This window comes from Panthera tigris, chromosome A1 (assembly GCF_018350195.1).
Source record: "Panthera tigris isolate Pti1 chromosome A1, P.tigris_Pti1_mat1.1, whole genome shotgun sequence".
In the NCBI taxonomy this organism is placed as follows: domain Eukaryota; kingdom Metazoa; phylum Chordata; class Mammalia; order Carnivora; family Felidae; genus Panthera; species Panthera tigris.
In genome coordinates, this window is record NC_056660.1 from 197,896,578 (window position 1) to 197,911,905 (window position 15,328).

The 15,328-nt window shown below is 43.5% G+C and overlaps 1 protein-coding gene across 5 annotated transcripts in view; it reads left to right on the forward strand.

Annotated features, from left to right (window-relative positions):
* Positions 1 to 15,328, forward strand: part of ARL15 (ADP ribosylation factor like GTPase 15) — a 402,537-nt gene that overhangs the window by 127,296 nt on the left and 259,913 nt on the right. The window lies entirely within an intron of this gene.

Genomic DNA, 15,328 nt, shown 5'->3' on the forward strand with positions numbered 1-15,328 from the left:
CAGAATTGAAATGTTTGAGAACTTAAGATTTACCAAGTTTTATGTTTAATTTATTGGCGTTATAAAAATTTAGTGCTTGGAAACATTTGCATTAAGCAATCAAAGTGCTTTAAAAAGAAAATTGACTATATTAAATTTATAAATACAAGTTTAAAATTTAAAGGGAATTTAATGAATTGAGTTTGTTAATGGGACCAAATGTTAAAGTCCCCAATAAAAGTGATTGCTCTAATAGGCTAAGTTTAGAAGTACAATGATGGGATTTGTAAGAAGCATAAGGAACAGTGAAGTTTTTACATTTTGGCTTTAATAATTTGAACGTTAGTTTGCAAAAGGGGTCATTTCTTACAAGAATACCAGGAAAACTCCTGTTCTCCTCAGTGTATATAGCCTCCCCAGGTGACATCATCCCTGGCTTAAAAATTATCCAATGATACTAGTATTTATTATATCAATGCTGATCTCTTCAGAACCCCAGACTAATAGGCATTCAAAAGTAACTAAAACCAAACTCGTAGGGCATCTGGGTGGGTCAGTCGGTTAAGTGTCTGACTCTTGATTTTGGCTCAGGTCATGATCTCATGGTTCGTGGGATCAAGCCCCACGTCGGGCTCTGTGCTGACAGCTCAGATCTGCTTGGGAGTCTTTCTCCTTCTCTCTGCCCCTCCCCTGTGTGCATGCTTCTCAAAATAAATTTAAAAATAAATACAATAAAAGACTAAACCTCCCCAATTCTTTAATTTCTTTAACACTCAATACCCCCCAAACCTTAATTCCTTAGCTGTTAAAGCCAAAACTCTAGGTGTCATTCTAGATTCCTCCTCATTTTAGTTATAAGAAGACTCCATCAGAATCCTGGCCAAAAAAAAAAAAAAAAAAGTCTATTCAAAGTGGGTAACTTGAAGAGAGTTAACTAATGGGACTGTACAAAGATGTGGATACTGTATGAGGAAACCACCCTTAGTCCCAAAAGGGCAAAGTGAGGGAACCCTTTTGGGAACGCAGAGACAGGGCTGAGTGGAGGGGACAGCCTGATTGGAGCTGTGGATGTCACTCTCAGGATGCAGCAGGCCCTCACTGGCCCTGCAAGGAAGGAGCTGAGGGAAAAAACAACAACACCCAATTTGATTCTTTTTCCCATCTCTTTCTGGTACCTCCACCCTGTGCAATCTGACTAGAAGCCAAGGCTCGGGTACCCATCTGTGCAGTCCGTAGAGGTGAGCCTCCAGGCCCACAGAGCAGGTTGGAGAAGAGCGGAGGCAGGCCAGCACAGAAGACACCAGCACAAAGGCTAGTAAAGCCTGCAGTCCATTATTTCTGGGACAGACCTTAGTTATTTTTCCCCTCACATATTTTCTACATTTGGTGTCCATTTCCTATTAGAGAGATCTTTGAATTCCACTTTTCTTCATGGTTTATGACCCTTTTTCTGTGTCTCTAACCTTCCCCCCCCCCTTGAGCAATGATGCCCCCATCACACCTTAGGGTACCACGGCCTCCTGAAACACTCTACTAGTCAGGCAGAGGTCTTGGAAGGTTAGCCCAGAAGTCTTGTGAACTACTAACCTTTTTATGACCAGATAATTTGACTGTTAAGTTGTTAGAAATTGTGCTAAAACTGAAGAGATTTAAGGTGTAATTATTAGCAGTTGACATTTTTAGTATTGGGTGGTTGGTTTTCTAAATCTTCAATCTTTGTGAAATCTCATTGTTTAAGTGAAATAAATGTTGGCCCTTTTAATGTAAGTATAGAAAATTCTCAAGCTGACATTCGGGAGAGTTTCAGTATTAGAGGTACCAGTTGCACCTGAAGCCATGTCCTGTATCAAGTCAAAGATGTACTGATTATTTAGTGCTACGTGATCTCCCCTTTTAACTCCTCTTGCCTTTCCCACCTTGTTCTGTGAAAGTTTGAAATCCCACCTTAACCTGAATTGAATTTAGAGTATATCCTTTGCTCCTATTTGATCAGATTTTATTGGATCTCTTTTTATTACTTCATCCATTCGCTTCTCATTTCTTTCAGAGAAGGACTAGGTATGTCTTATAATAAAAACCCAAGAAAGCATATAACAGATACGTGATTTGAGGGGCACCTGGATGGTTCAGTCAGTTAAGCATCCGACTTCGGCTCAGGTCATGATCTTGCAGTTCGTGAGTTCGAGCCCCGCATCGGGCTCTGTGCTGACAGCTCGGAACCTGGAGCCTACTTCGGATGCTGTGTCTTCCTCTCTCTCTCTCTTTGCCCCTCCCCTGCTCGTGCTCGCTCGCTCTCTCTCTCTCTCTCTCTGTCAAAAATAAACATTAAAAAACAAAATACGTGATTTGACATTGTGTAATGTAGCATTTCAAAATCTCACGGTTTAAGATATTGTATCTTTTTGAGGGTGAGTAGAAATGTCCAACTTGGAATGGTTATGGAAATTATGGAAAATTAATAGGATTGAAGAGAGCTGTGGTTTTTATTTTACAGATGATTTGAAAGTCTTGCTAATTAAGAAAATCTCAGGACTTTTTTTTATTCTCGACCATACCCCAGTGCCATCAGATAAAGTAACAGTGAGGTCTTACTTCACTAAATCCAGAATTAGTTAAGACTGAAATTCTTTGTTTCAGAATTTTATGTAGCTGAGAATACTTGGATTTTTCTGGTGATGTCTTATTCCCCTTGTGATTCCCAGATGAGTCCTGATCCTCTCAGATACATTTTATGTACTCTTTTGGTGATGAATATTTTATCTCTGCCAACACTGTCTCTAATTTGTCCGAGCACAATTCCCTGGAGGACCTTTGTATCCACTATTATTGTAATTATAAAATCGATTCTAACACTAGATTCAGTCATGAGTATACCCTTTCTTGCTTATGGAGAGCCATGGGGAAGTAGAGTCCATTCAGGTGGAGTCATAATTCCTTGTACAGAATGCAATAAATTATTTCCACAGATTCACCAAATGAGACAAAATGTCCTTACCAAAAAAAAAAAAAAAAGAAAGAAACAAAACCAACAACAGGCCTTTATCTGTTTTCTTTCCAACCTCCTTCCCCATACTGTTTTTTTAACATGCTAGTTTACTGCAAGCATTCAGATTTTCTTCTTTTTTGGGAAAGCTGAATTTGTGAGCCAAAGACCATGGGTTTTAAGATTTTTTAATTTTTTGCAAACCATAAATATGATTGTTCTTTTTTTTTTTTTTCTGTGCATGTTCCAGATGAGTAGTTTTTTTGTTGTAACAGTTGCTTCACAATTATGCTGTGATTTGCAAATCAGAAAAGGGAGACTGGAAGGATTATATATTAGACAAATATGTTGAAAGCCAGAATGGTCTGTTTAAAAAAAAAACCAAAAAAAAAAAAAACCAAAAAACAGGGGCGCCTGGGTGGCGCAGTCGGTTAAGCCTCCCACTTCAGCCAGGTCACGATCTCGCAGTCTGTGAGTTCGAGCCCCGCGTCAGGCTCTGGGCTGATGGCTCGGAGCCTGGAGCCTGTTTCCGATTCTGTGTCTCCCTCTCTCTCTGCCCCTCCCCCGTTCATGCTCTGTCTCTCTCTGTCCCAAAAATAAATAAAAAGCGTTGAAAAATTAAAAAAAAAAAAAACAAAAAAACCCCCAAAAAACAAAAAAACAAAAATGCCCAGTCACACATCCTTAAGGAGTTTGTGTCTGTGTTCCTAGTGACCAGCTATGGCACAGATGACTACCTGATTTTTCGTTGTTGTTTTTAATTAACGAAAGCTAGGTACCTGCACATCTCCAAGTCTGCCCTATTCCATTTTCCACCAAGATATCAAAGCTGAAAGGAAAGCAAGAATACGCAAGTATGGACATAAGAGGTGTCAGGCATTAGCCTCCCACACATACACAGCCAGCCCTCATCTTCCTATATGTAATCATTGATCAGTGCAAGTATGGAAGGAAGACAGAGAATGCATGTAGAGGACAGCTGAGTACATAAGTGGGACATTGAGAAGACAAACATTTTTGCTCAGGAAAATCCAAGCCAGATTTTCCACTAGCCCCCATCCTGCCCACTTCCTTGAGTCAGCTGGACTCGCTCTTCTTGGCCATTCCCAAAGTTCTGGCATATTCTTTCAGAGTAAATCCGTGGAATTGGAAGATCAACAAATGCTGTTGTATTTTCGGTCTTTAAATTGTAATAATAGAAAAAGTCTGCTGTCTGTTGGGCCAAAGGACAAAATTGTGGTTGGTATTGTTTTTGGCTGCCCTACAAATGAATGCTTTATTTGTAATCCCACAGGAGCTTGGTGTCAGGGCTCCCTCCTTTCATTGCTGAAGGTAGGGGACAGCCATTTTTGTTCTCCACTCCCTGGCAGCCAGGACCCCAGCATGCTGCCAAGGTTCGTTTGGTGGGATGCTCCAGCCTGATGCTCAGGGACACCTGGCTGGGGCAGTCAGAGGTCATTCCCAACAGCAGTGGATGCAGGGTGCCAGGCAGCTGGTACAGGGGCGACTCCTAAAGTAGCAGCTGCTGCCATGTCACTGCCGTGGGCTGCCTGGGTTCTTCCTGTTCTTCAGCTTCTTGTCCATTCTGTGAATTATCATTATCCTTCTGTTTACCACCAGAATCCTGTCTGGTACAAAAGAAAAAGGACACTCCTTTCAAAAAACACTCAGGATGTTCAATTTTCCTATTTTCCGGGTAGCTTGAGACCTCCTTTGATGGGAGTTGGTGCCTTCCTTGGCCAAAGAAAGTGATTGACCAGACTTCATTTGGTAAGACTCCAGATAAATCTGTCAGGCCCGTGAATCCCTCTGAGATCTTCAGCATTCTGTTTAAATGGGACCCGTATTGTCTATATAATATATATGGGGACATAATTTAAGGCATTCACACCTATATTCCAGGGAATAAAACAGAGCAAATAATAAATCAAAATGTTTCTAGCACAAATTAAGTCCATGTGCTGCTTCTAATATTCTGAGGGAACGGAAGATTACTTTTGTCGGTACTTCATTTTTGATCAGTGATTTGCGGGTGCTGAAGGAAATCTGGTGATATCTTCAATGACCTCAAGTAGAGCTGCCTTAATTTGTGTTGAGCATTTGTGAAGTTTGACAGTAGTCGCAAAGTGCCTCTTTAATAAAACACACCTTTAAATAACTCTCAGATTAATTCCAGCTCCTGAGGTGAGAAGATGGCTTGAACTACCGCTGCTGCCAGCTCAGCTGTAGATCTGAGCTCCCCAGCTGTGCCCTCCCCTCTCCCCACCTGCTCAGACTCTGCAGTCAGAATCTGTCTGACACGTGTGTTGATGTGCGAGGCGAGATCGCATCTCGTTCACTGTATTGGCTCCTCGGCGCTAGACCATAGTAAACATTCGTCTCTGTCAGCGGTTAACAGCAACGTGATTTGAGGACACGCAGGGTTTACAGACCCTCTTCTGCCTATTATGCTTTTGTTTAGATCTGCATAGACATAGGAGATTGACATTCAGAGAATTGGTCTAGCTCTTAAGGTATACCAGTAACGTTTAAAAGCTGTTTTATAGGAGTTTCCTCCTCTCGGGTAACAAAAACAAAAAAACAAAACAAAAAAAACAGTGATGGTCTCACTCTGCATTATATCACAGTCCCTTTTAATAGCTGTTACTATAGCAAACCAAAGGACTGTCTACTGGTCCTTAGTCACCATTGGTATTTGGTACATCACATCAGAACTTTGACCAAATGGGTACTAAAATAAATCCAAACCCTGAAATATCTTTATCTACTCCGTGAAGGATCCGGATTGGTCAGAAAAATCAGTTCTTTTTAGGAAAACCTTGCTCAAAGTGAAAAATCTAATAAGTCACGATGGCAATACCTGTTGACTGAGCACTGTTCTGAGCATGTGGGGTATGGTACCTCATTGACCACTCCCAAGAATCTGTGAGATGGTCCTCACTCTCTAGATTAGGAACCAGAGATCAGGGAAGTAACTTCTCCAAATCCCAGTGGAGCTGAGTTTTAGGCTTATCTGACCTTGCACTTAATAAAGCCATGAGGACTTAATTAAGTGGGGATCTCATCTTACCACATGGTGGATGCGGTCTCAGCCGTTCAAGTTCCAAAGTGGAATTAGAAGTGGTACCTATATTCAGGTGCCGATGTCCTCGTGGGGGAAGCTGGACTAGAAATCAACTTCAAAGAACGGTAAGTGTTCGGATGGTAGAATAGAAAAGGCACTGAGGTAGTTAAAGAAGGTCATCTGAATCAGACTGAGGGCACAGAGGTCTTTCGGAAGAAATTATTATCAAGCTGAATTTTGAAGGGTGACTAGGAGCCAGCTAGAGGGAGATAGTGGAGAATGATGTGTAGGCAGAGGGTCAACTCCTTGGCCTTGGAGCACGAAACAGACTGGAACGGGACCTGTGCACACAGATCTGTAGGACTGGCATGGAGGTCACGTACATGGTTGAAAAATAGCCCCTCTGTATTATAAACTTACAATTTTAAGTTTTGTGCGTCGAACCCTGGTTTAGGTGCCTTACAAACATTACAACCGTTATCTCTTGTAATCGTTATAACAGCCATTAGAGATTGCAAATGAAGGCAAAGTCCACATCATAAAGACCCTATCTGCTTCAATAAGGAACTTGGACTTTATCCTGACAGCTCTAGGTGGTCTTGGAAAGATTTGAAATCACGGGAACGGCTCGATGTGTTTAGGAAAGATCTTTGTTAACATTTTGGAGATTTAATTGGAGTCTGGTAAACCTGAGGTTAGGAGAAGAGACTGTGTTGTCTAGGAGATAGTGGTGATGTTTTGAACAAAGGCTTGAGGGCCAGGGGGCTACAGGGAGAGGGCAGAGACCGAGTGGGGAGTGGGACGGATGAGCAGAGATTGGTGACTGATGGGATATGTAGGCCTGAGGTCCATCTTCATGGAACCTAAAGGTTACTAAGTAAAGGAATGCTCTGTTGTTGCCCAAAATACGGGAATAAGATGTCCACTGTCAGGGGCTACTAGAAAACCCACTTGCTTTTGGTTTGTTTTGCTTCTCATCTGTTATAAGGCTCCCCGGCTCCAGTTCTAAAAGCACCAAGAGCAGAGAGAATTTGCTTTGTTGGGATCTTTCCGGGGATTTTCAGAGGATGGTTAAACCCACTTGAAGGTCTACCTAGGGAGCCTAGCTCTTTCTAAATGTCTTCATTCCCTGACTCTTCCTAAGTGTACAGAGGATAGAAAAATACCCATGGTAAGGAATATTATAACTTTGCATCTAGAAATGTTCTATTCAGATAGTGACCAGAAATGAGGTTTGATACAAAATGTATTAATCTGTTTAATTTTCTGCTGAATTTTGTGTTTCTTCACTCTTTAAAAAAAAAAAAAAAGTTTCTGTATTTTTGAGAGAGAGAATGAGTGGGGGAGGGGCAGAGAGAGAAACGGGGACAGAGGATGTGAAGCAGGCTCCACACTGACAACAGCCTGTTGCAGGGCTCGAACTCATGAACCATGAGATCGTGACCTGAACCCAAGTCGGACACTTAACTGACTCAGCCACCCAGGTGCCCCTTTCTTTGCTCTTTAGGAATAAAAAAATACATGGTCTGAAACTGACCCAGGTTAAGCCCTAATTAGGGTATGTTTGTGAATATTGCATAGAAAGCTTGGGTCTCCTTACCCAAAGTCATGCCTGGGAAATTTACTTCTGGTTTTATTGTATAATTATGTTATTTTAAAAAATTGATACTTAAACATGAGATATTTCATGTAGCCATTATAAGAGAAGAATTACATAGTATAAATAAGAGCCTTATCTTCTACTTAGCTACCTTTTTGAGTTTAAGGAAAAAAAAATCTTGATCTATTTTCAATATGAGAAGTCCTGAAATTTTAGAGAGCTAGGAATATAGGAGAATCTTGAATTACAGTCTTTCAATCTAATTATCAGATACATGCCCTAACTTGGAAAACCCTACTTCTGGTTCGTCTTGAGATGCTCTTAGCAGGACTTGTGAGTCCCGCTGATCTAGGAACACTGATGCACAGGCGGGGAGCCACGTGGGCCCCTGGTCTGGCTGAGCACAGCAGCAACTCTCTTCCATTCAGGGTCTCCGATGTCTGCTCCTCTGCAAAGCCGCGAAGCCAGTGTCTGTAGCTGCTAAGCATGAAATCCCCTGCTTCTGTTTGTTTCTTTTGTTGCCACGAGTTAATAGGGACAGAGACAGGAGACAGACCAGAACAAAGCAGAAATAATGGAGTATTTCACCCCAAAAAGGAATGTGGATTGAGAAATACAAAGGGGAAGGCAAAGACAGACTTCGTGTCCCGAGGCAGTGTGATGTATTGGCCAGAAGCCTCAGCCCTGGGACAGTTCTGGGCCAAAGCCTTCATCAGTGAGCCCGGAGCAGCCCACATGGCCGAAAGGTTTGACCCATCTTCTGTAAAAACAATTTATTGTTTTTCCCACTAGGGTCTTAAAGGGCCACAGGATTTTTCACCTCGAAAAGCGGATTGCTCTTGTGACGTGGCGAAGAGTCTTCTCCTGGGATCTGCCTGGTGATCAAGGGCCTCTTCACAGCCAGCTCCACCCCCCCCCCACCCCCCCCCCCCCCCCCCCCCCCCCCCCCGCTTCTTCCATTGCTATAGGTGCCATTTGAATTTACATTTTTTTCACTTGTTTGCAAGGACCACTAGTTACTCCAAGACATTGCAGCATATTTGAAACTCCTTTTTCTTGCAAGTAGAAGGAAAGGATTAGCCAAGAGATTGCGTGTTACGGTTTATCTCCTTCACGTGTATTTCTACGCATTCCAGGTTATTCGTGTATTTTTCTCCATACTCTCCCCCGGTACAGTTGATTTATTTCTAGTATTTGCTTATGTATTTGCTTTATTGAGGTATAGTTGACATACACATATATTTTAAGGGGGAAAATTGGGGACTGTTATTTAGAGATTTTCTCCCCCCCCCCCCCCTCTTGCTACCGTGCTTAGAATCAGAAATCTCTGCGGCAGCGTGGGCTTCTCTTAATAGACAAGCTTTGTCCTTGCCAGAGGACAAAAAATGGTTAAGTGAAAGAGGCCGACAGCAGGAGAGAGAAGCCAGCAACTCTTCAGGGTCCCCTCGCCTCCCTCCCAGCCGGTCCCCTCTCCGCCTGCCCTCCTCCCTAAGTCAGCCGTGCAGGAAGCAGGTCCCCCGGCTCCACTGGGAGGAAGATGCAGGCCCTTGAGCAATAAACTTGACAGTGCAAGGAAAGCAGTGTCAAGGCTTGCATCGTCCCCTTCCTCTGCCAGGGATCTGTTCTCTCACAGAGGCAAACTTCTTCAAAGTTCTCATCTCCTTGAAACCACCGAGACACCCCGTTTCTGGGGCTCTGATCACTGACTCCGGACATGGCACCGAGGCTGAGAGGACATGAGTAGGCGCTCTGGAGCCTGCAGCCCTGGTGGGAGCTCCAGCTCGGTTGCTTGCTAGCTGTCGCAAGTTCACATCTCTGTGTTGCCCTCTACACAGGATGCATGTAATGTCTTTTCCCCGTACGTGGCACACATTCAGATGTCAGAGGCTTCCAATCCTGGCCGCTCTGAGGCAAGTTACTTAATATCTTTGGGCCTCAGTTTCCCCCATCTTAAAGGGGGAAGCGCTTTTCTCAACGGGTCGTTCAAGGAGTGAGTTAACACACACATATCACTTCTATCTAGTGCTATTAGTAGCATTTGGATTTGTTTTTAAGTTTTAGGGGCAGCGATCCTTCCTCGTGTCTTTTCCAGAAGCTTTAGATAGCTGCTATACGTGTTATGACAGATTTTGGTTGTATTTTCCACAGACAGACCCACATTTGACTATTATGCACTTGGAAAATATTTTAACTCTTATATAATTTTAGATATTTAAACACTAAATATTTTGTTACTTGGACATGTTTAGTATTAGAAAACACTTCTAGAAATGGACTTCCTTTTAAAAACTTCTTTCATTGCAAGAGAACGAGGGTCAGAATGTACAGGTGTCTCCTTTTGGTTTTAAAACCAAACTAAGAAATAAATCCACTTCAGGTTACGAGTGACTTATCTCTTGCTTTTAGGTACCAACTAATGAGTGTTGTGTTCATATAAGAAGCATTTATGGAGCGCAGTGCCAGGCGCCACCCTAGGACTCCACCGAAAGACTTGGTTATTTGCTATAGGAACTCTGGTTTTTGTTTGGTGAGACCCGTATTTAAATAAGGAGGAGATAGTGTGGGGTTCAGGCAGTGACTGCATGGCCCTGGGGGGAAGTCCCCAAGCTGACTGAAGAAAATTTTCCAGCAACTGTACAGAGCTTCAATCAAATTGAAATCATGCTCAGAATAAAATCTTGTATTCATGATGAAAAACAGAGCATCAATTGAAACAAATGCCATGTTCCCAAAGGCTAGGGACTTAAGGACACGGGATGGTAGGAAATACTGGCAATGCAAGGGCCGGTGCCAGAGGGGGAGGATCTTGAGTAAGACTGTCCAGAATTGACATGTTGTAGGACAACTCTGCTTCTCTGCTTCTCTGCTTTCAGGCCTGGCCACCCTTGGTAGCTGAAAAATGCAACTTTGTGAATCAAGGATGAACAGGTCTTGGAGTCGATGTGTCGAATTCTATCATCTGCTTAATTCTTACTGTTAGGAAAACAAAACAACAACAACAAAAAAAACACCTGGCCTGATACTTCCGTGCTAGAAGTGTGTGTCGTGAACCAAGGAGGGAAAGAAGGAATTAGCTCTCTGGGGTCACTAGAGAAGACTTTTCAGAGGAGTACCATCAGAGCAGTACCTTGACTAGGAATTTGCCAAGGAGAGGAGTGGAAAGAGCCTTTCTTCCGGGGGCACAGAACCGGAGCATGAGGGGGCTCAGACAGCTGGAGGAACCTAGTGAGTGAGTTGGAGGGTAGCTGGAGTCATGAAGGGGGGAGATGGAGAGGGAAAGGAGATACACAGTTAAGTGCTTCATTAGTGCTTTATGGTGCCAATCTGTGGAGTAGTTATCCGCTAAGTACCTATTATGTACGGAGCTCTGCCAGACCTACCAAAACGTCTGACGCTGTCCCCAACAGAAATGGAGACATCTTAAGATCATCTTGCTGCCTTGGTGCTAGGCCACCTATCTGAAATACAAGCCCTTGTTTAATCTTTGCAATTTAATCTTTGGCTCTCCCCCCCCCCCCCCCCCACAGTACAAGTCATCAGTCTCCTTTAAGCAAATATTGCTAAGGTTTTTTGCTTATGCCTTTTAGTTAATCTGCCTTTCTGCTAAAGATTATATGATTATATGATTTGTCCAAAGTCTATAATGTAGATATTACTGGTGATTCCGGACTTTGCCCTCTCTCAAGACCTTGGCACACCGTTTCCTCACGTGCGACGTTGGTGGAAGCTTGTGGATTTATGCTAAGGGGAAACATCCTGCGTCCTGGCACAATCAGAGATACACTGGGTCCTTTTGAAAAGGAACGTGTCATAACAGACCCTGTGTGAGAAGACCTGTGAACTGAAGCAGTCTAGACAAGAGACCGTGACCTTGCTTGCACACGCCCCTCCCCCCCCCCCCACCATGGTTACAACGCAGACTTCTCCCTGCTGCAAGCAAGGGCCAAGGGTTGCGTGTCTTTAGTGTCTTGGGTTGGACTGGAAGGGGATGGAGCCCTCTGGAAGCTGCTGCGGCCTGGGCAAGGGAAGTGCCAGTGTCTGGACTGCATGGTGGGCTGCCAGGCCCTTGCCCGAGGAAACGACTGTCACCTAGGATGCCTTAGGGAAACGAGCCTCCTGATGAACAGTGATGTATCCCTCTGGTGCCTTTCTTGTAGCAAAATGCATTGAACTGATGCCTCCTAACGTCCTCCTGAAGAAAGGAAGTGGCAGATAGTGTTAAAACATTACTGGTTAATCACGAGGAAACTGAAGCATGGATAGGTTTATGGAGGCTGAACAGAGCCACACAATGCCTCACTGTCTGGCCTGGGAATGGGGCCTGAGTTTGCCGCTTGCTGTCAGGACTGCCGACGGCATTGTGTTTAGCATTGTACGGCAGTGAAAGGGGCTTACTCTTAACAATGCAAGAGCTGCTTTAGGAGACAGACACAATGAACTTGGGTACAGTATAGTCTAGAGGCCAAAATGAGTAATTTTAAGTAAATGGACTATGAGATCTGAAGCTTCATTAAGTTTTAAAATGAAAAACAAGTGAAAACTGTAGAGTTTTTAGGAACGGACTCAAAAAAACATGAACATTCTTTTCCCGTTTGAAATAGCATATTTTTAAGAGCCTTATTTTGTTGGCTCAAAATCTGACACTACTCCTGCCAAGCATAGGATTTATTTATTTCAAATAAATATTCAAAGGTTCTGTGATTTATTTCAAAGATTCTATCTTGTAATGATTGTCAGTCTAACCTTTGTGCCTTTTATGTTTCAAAATACCTGATTTCCATAGACTGTGGTTTTGTGTGTGTGGTGGGGGGAGCCTCCCCCCCCCCCCCATTTAGTTTGAGTTATTCCAGAACAGTTGAAAATACAGAGCCTGGAATTCAGGAAACAGATTTGGGGGAGAGGAGACATGTCATGTTAGGTGTCTTAACCATCACTGTGGAGAATCTAGAGGAGATGGAAAGATCTGTGTGAGTACAGTGTCACTGCTAAACTGCTTTTCATGCCGAAAGTGCCTTAGTGACCTAGAGAAAAATTAACAGGTGATACAGATACTGAGTTTGGCTGCAAACATTTTTACATTTTGGATTTTAAAAAGAGCATGAAGGTGAGGGTGCCTGGGGGGCTTAGTCCGTTAAGTGTCTGACTCCGGCTCAGGTCATGCTCTCATAGTTTGTGAGTTCAAGCCCTGCGTCGGGCTCTGTGCTGACAGCTCAGAGTCTGGAGCCTGCTTCAGATTCTCCATCTCCCTCTCTCTCTCTGCCCCTCCCCTGCTCACACTCTGTCTCTCTGTCTCTGTCCCAAGAGTAAAGAAACATTAAAAACAAAAACATAAAGGTGAAATTTTGGAACTTCTGGCCAAAGTACGTTGAATAATACTAGCATTTGAATAACTTAAACAGAGCAAGATCGCGAGCCGTCGCCTATAATTTTATTCTGTATTTAAGATTTGATTGTTTGGACCTGGAAAGTTGGTCCAGTCCCCCTCTAGAAGATGGCCCGAGAGAATTCTAGGAGAGAAGCTGAGCAAGAAAGCGGCAGTCTGGAGCAGGAATCGGGTCTCCTCTCTTTTCCCAGTGAAGATCAAAGCAGCCCAATAAGAGAAACCACAGTGTGACTGGTGGTGTTGCCTGACACAGTAAATAGCGGCTAGCCAGTGGTCCTCTTTGAGGGAATACGTAGATACATGCAAATACGTATCTGCCCCTTAGGAAAGTTCCCCGTGAGTCCAGGGCAGTCACAGATAAAATTTGCAAAATGTCAGACGGTATCAGCCAGCCTTCGTACGAATCCAGGATGTGATGTGCTGGCATCTAGGGTGCTGTTTATAGTTGTGGTCATTAATCTTGTAAGAGGAAGACATAATGGAACTCAAGTAATGCCAAGAACAGAACTAATGTGATGGAGCAGGAGGGATTGCTGTATGCCGGCAGACTGAAACAATTAGGGCCCCTCAGGCTTGAAAAGACAGGAAATATGATTAGAGTTTAATTTGTGAAGAATATGGATTAGATGATCTTCGAATTGTTTACCAGAAGTAGGGAGAACCTCTTAAGAGCCAAGGAAGAGTGTACTGGGGACAAGAAGAAGCTCTCTCGTACTGGGAACGTAGACCCTGTACAGTGCAATCACTCTTAAATTGGACTAACTTATGGCATTGAAGTAAAGTGAAAGGGTCAAGGGTTACTCTTAGTTTGATACTTTTTTTCTTGACATGTGAGGGGCCCCAAGAGAACATAGATCAAGCTTCCCATTAGCCTTTACATTTTCTTTTTTTCTTAGGTGAACTTTCAGTGTCACGGGTTTTTCCTTCAACATTTATTCGTTGAGGGTAGATTATGTGCCATGTCTTCCGCAAAGCCCTGGGGACACTGGGATGAAGATGGAGAGGTCTGGTTCCCACAGTTTGGTGATGAATAGGAAACTGTAATTGTGTGATGAATTGACAAACGTGTGTGAGAGCTTGACAGAAATGGCTCACATTCTCATAGAAACAGATCAGGTGCCCCTGGAGAAGGGGTGCTGAAGCTGAGACCTAAAAGCTGACAAGTCCACTGAGCTAAGATCTGGGGAAAGAGGGAACAGCATCTGGGAGTGCTTGGAGTTGCCAGAGGGTTGTCATGATTGGGGGCAAAGTGAGGGAGGAGTGGCTGCAGAGTGACCCGAAAAGAGGCTGGTGGGGGGGGGGGTGCACGTTGGTGGAGCGGATTCTGGAAGACTTTGTAGGTCCTAAGTGTTTGGATCCTAGTATAGTTGGAAGTCACGGAAGGGGCTTAAGCAGATGAGATCAGATTTTGGTTTTATAAAAAAATCATCGTGGCTGCCTCATGGAGAATGGAGAGGGCAAGAATGAATATCCCGGGACCGGTGGGAGAATGTTGATATTGTCTAGGTGATGGTGGCTTGGACTGGAGAGCAGTGGGCATGTTCTAGAGCTCTTTCAGAGGAGTCATGGACAGGATTTGTTGACTAACTGGATATGAGAAGTATGAGAGAGAAATAGTCAAATTGATCTTATGAGAGCCAATTAGGCCTCAGATTTTATCTGAATGAGAATTAGCACAGACTTTTCATAGGTCTTTTCTCTTGGGATCTCCAGATGATCTAGCAATCAATAGGTCTCCCTCCCCCACCTGTCCCTCATTTTCTCTCCTGAATTACTGAGGGTTCTACAAGTTGGCACATAATTGGCCCCTAATAAATGAATGTCAAGTAAGTAGAAAGATCATAAACTGCCTAATTTCCAGTCTCCCAAATCCCCCTGCCTGTAACTCTTGGAGAGCAAACAGGTTCTGGCCATGCACAAACTGTACAACTGTTCACAGTACCCTGAGGTCAGTTGACCTGAAACAGAATTTGGCATGGGTCAAGATGGCAGAGGTAGATACAGGGGCTCAATTTAATGATTTGTAAAAGCTTTTTACTTTTGAAATAATACCAGAGTTGTAAGACGAATACAGGGGCACCTGGGTGGCTCAGTTGGTTAAGTGTCCAATTTCAGCTCAGGTCACGGTCTCACAGTTGGTGAGTTCAAGCTCCGCGTCAGGCTCTGTGCTGACAGCTCAGAGCCTGGAGTCTGCTTCCGATTCTGTGTCTCCCTCTCTCTCTGCCCCTCCCCTGCTCACACTCTGTTTGTCTCTTGCTCAAAAATAAAGAAATATTAAAAAAAAAATTAAAAGATGAATACAAGGAATTTTCTTATGAC